We start from the raw sequence: 3,918 nt of genomic DNA, 5'->3' as shown, positions 1-3,918 counted from the left end.
CCATTATTTGAAAATAATGGAGCCAATCTCGTACCTTGGACTTTATTTTCTCATAACTTTGTAATTTAAGTTCACCACCTTCTTGTTCTAAAATTTCAGAATATTTTGGCCAATTTGTTCTCATGTTAAGTTTCTTTACCTCCTTGGCCTCCATAGGTGAAAGCCACCTGGGAGTTTTATTTTCCAATAAATCTTTGTACCGAATCCACACGTTATATAGTGCTTTCCTAACAATATGATTTTTAAAACCCTTATACACTTTAACCTTGTCATACCAAATATATGCATGCCAACCGAAGTTATTATCAAATCCTTCCAAGTCTAAAATGTCTGCATTTTCAAGAAGTAGCCAATCTTTTAACCAGCAGAAAGCTGCCGATTCATAGTAGAGTCTTAAGTCCGGCAGGGCAAACCCCCCTCTTTCTTTAGAATCAGTAAGTATCTTGAACTTAATTCTGGGCTTTTTGCCCGAAAAACAAGAAATTTTGGGTGCCTGTGGGTTGCTGGTATTTTGGAAGAGGGGTTCAAACGCATAGTGAGAGATTTAGGTTTGCTCAATTAAACTGGATAATAAGTTATTTGTTGCCCTGGTTGAACAAATCCATGTTAAAAGCGGAAACTGACTCTCTGAGGTTAGGAAAGTGATGGGACAATGCATGGGAATGTGGGTTGGATAACATGGTGAAATCATATAAAAAGAACCTTTCAAGCAAGTCAGGATGAATGTTCATTGTTTTCCAACAAACAAATTGGAATAAAAACTTGGTTTTTTAAAAAAGATATAACCTAACCTCAGCATAAGCTTTGTGTAAGTAATTCAGAATGAATGCTGAATGAATAGGACATCTGAACCAGCCCATATAGAAAACTGCAATCAAGAGATTCTTGTCAGAGGACATGGCTAAGGGATATGAGATTCAACAGCTTCCAGCTCACCATCCTTAGCTGCTCATCTAACCCAACTCTCTCTTTTTGAAACATATATCCAGAACCATTATGTAATGGCGTATGCAAGGATAAGTGTGGTGAAGATGAAAAGCAATGGTCTGGAAGCGTGATATGCCAAAAACATGACGACATCTACTGCTGTAAAAAGTAAGATAAGTTTCCTTCAAGTGCTCATTTGTGATCTGCAAGATCAGTCTTGCATTAAATGGAATGCAGGGTCCAGGCTGGGAGCATGATGGGAACTGTGAAGAAGAATCTGAGAGAATGCCTGTGTAGGAGTGAGTTTGCTGAAGCAAACAGGTATGCCAATTTTTGTGTGAAAGGACAGTATAGTAGCATCTTTAGCAATGCTCAGAACATGTGGGAGTTAGGATCCAAAAAAGGTGAATGAGGAGGAATGGTGGCGCTCTATGATTTGAGTTGTTTGATTCCAGTAAAAGGCATATAACACCCTGCTTTCAGGATTTGCACTGGTGCAGATCTGCCACAGACCCAAGTTCAAGGTGTTATAATAATATAATAATAATTTATTATTTATATCCAGCCCATCTGGCTGTTGGTACTAAGATACAAGTCTACTGAAAACCACTGATTGAAGAGAGTGGAAACTTTCTAATTTCAGAGGCCCTGGTGAGAGGACAGAAAAGAATAAGGAGAGTTGCGGAGTAGGTGGTGAAATCAGCATGGCAGTTAATAGTCTAAAGAAGTGTGCCAAGCATCCAGGCATTTGCAATAAGGTCCCATGTGACACTAAGACCCAAAATATTGGGGCATGTGGTACAGGGCTCTATTGCTGCAGTAGATTGTAAGATTTTTCTCTGTGCCAAGGATTCCCTGCCTGAGCTGCTTCAGGTCATGGCGGATGTTCTGCTGGAGACACCTAGCTTGGTTGTCCTAGGGGATTTTAACATCCATGCTGACACGACCTTACGAGGGGCCACTCCAGACTTCATGGAAAGCATGGCTTCCATGGGGCTGTCCCTGAATAAGTTTGACCCAACTCATAGTGCTGACATGCCTTAGACCTGGTGTCTACCTCTATTGACGTAGGTAATCTGACAAAAAACAAAAGAAGTGCCACGGTCATATCACTTCCTGGTGCAACTGGATTTCTCCATGACCCTTCCCCTCTGCAGGGAGGTGCAGTGGCGGAGCTATCTGCCCCAGCTCCCGGAGTGGGGCGGGGGTGGGGCTAGCCGGCCAACGGGGTGGGGCTAGCTGCCCACACGGCAAGCGTCCCTAGCTGCTTGCCACCCACGTGGCGAGTTTCTGGAGGGGCGCCACTAGCCGCATGCAGCAGCAGCAACATCCCTAGCAGCCTACCGACTCATTTTGAATCGGACCGGACATGGCTTAGAGCTCAATGTTGAGCCTACCAAGTGGTGATAGTGGCAGCAAAGAGGTGAAGGTGACCCAGAAACTACAACTAATCCAGAATGCGGCAGCTAGACTGGTGACTGGGAGCGGCCGCCAGGACCACGTAACACCAGTCTTGAAAGACCTACATTGTCTCCCAGTATGTTTCTGAGCACAATTCAAAGTGTTGGTGCTGACCTTTAAAGCCATAAATGGCCTCAGCCCAGTATACCTGAAGGAGCGTCTCCACCCCCATTGTTCAGCTCTGAGGTCCAGCTCAGAGGGTCTTCTGGCAGTTTCCTCACTGTGAGAAGCGAAGTTACAGGGACCCAGGCAGAGGGCCTTCTTCATAGTGGTGCCCGCCCTGTGGAGCACCCTCCCATCAGATGTCAAAGAAATAAACAACTATCTGACGTTTAGAAGACATCTGAAGGCAGCCCTGTTTAGGGAAGTTTTTAATGACTGATGTTTTAATGTATTTTTAATCTTTTGTTGAAAGCTGCCCAGAGTGGCTGGGGAAACCCAGCCAGATGGGCAGGGTATAAATAATAAATTATTATTATATTATCTTCAAGGCAACAGTTCACAGTAATGCATGCATGCATGCATACATCATTTTATTTGGCTGCCACCTTTCCATAGTTGAAACCATGCTCAAAGTGGCTTACAACATGAAAACAAATCACACAATTACAAACTGAACAGAATCAGTCATAAACAATAAATACACAATCCAACTGAGCAATTTTCACATAAATCATGAATCATCTAAAAACAAAGATACAAAAAGATTATATAAATAACAGCAAAACCCCCACTCTTCTACAACCCCCACTAAACAAGATCCCAGCCCAAGGGTCTGTAGCCTCAGCTTTTGTAGCTGGAGTCAGTCCAGGCCCCACCTTCCTAGGCCAGGTGAGAAAAGGCCTGCAAGCCAGGGAACAAGTCTTCCAGCACTCACAGATGTCTTTGGTGAATCCTCAACCTGTTTTAGAAGTATGGCTCTATTTGATGTGAGTGATAGCTATGGAAAAAAGGTCCCTCCCATCTTTCTCTGGGCAGAAAAAAAATGCTGCAACTGACATTTGAATTGTAAGGGATTGCTTCTTCTCTAGCCCCTTTGGGTTGGCTCTGACTCCATCTGTTGTCAGTGGGACTTACTTCAGCATAATGTACAGTTATTGCGGCATGAGCCCAGATTATAAATTGTGATGGCAGTGACCCCTTCCGAACCAAAGAAAGGCATTTTGGTACCCAGTACTGATAAAGGTGGGGTGGGGAATCTCAAGATGCTGTATACAATTTTAATAATTATTGATTGTTAATGCTAATTGAGGGTCAGGGTGGCGGTTCAGCTCGGCCATGATGTTTACTGGGTAACCCTGGGCCGAATTTATCTCACATGAGTCTAGTATTTTGTTATAAACTCTTCCAATGTGCTCTTTGGTTCTTATTCTGATGTTCTGTTTATAGATTATAGATGACTGAAGAGCGTCAACCAACTGTGTGCTGTGTATCAGCCAATCCAGAGGTTCTGAGTCCATGATGTCTCCCTCCCACAGCCACAGCCAACCATCTGAAATTATACAATAAAAATGGGCTTTTAGTCTCGTA

At 43.4% G+C, this 3,918-nt stretch overlaps 1 long non-coding RNA gene across 1 annotated transcript; it reads left to right on the top strand.

Moving 5' to 3' along the window:
• Nucleotides 1–476: 476 nt before the first annotated feature.
• Nucleotides 477–3,918, top strand: LOC307211990. The gene is made up of 2 exons (XR_013836695.1): nucleotides 477–1,095; nucleotides 3,785–3,918. It is a non-coding gene; the product is annotated as an uncharacterized lncRNA (long non-coding RNA).

This window comes from Podarcis cretensis (genome assembly GCF_951804945.1).
Source record: "Podarcis cretensis genome assembly, chromosome: 3".
NCBI classification, from domain to species: domain Eukaryota; kingdom Metazoa; phylum Chordata; class Lepidosauria; order Squamata; family Lacertidae; genus Podarcis; species Podarcis cretensis.
Note: the sequence above shows the minus strand (reverse complement) of the source record. Positions and strands in the feature narration are given on the sequence as shown.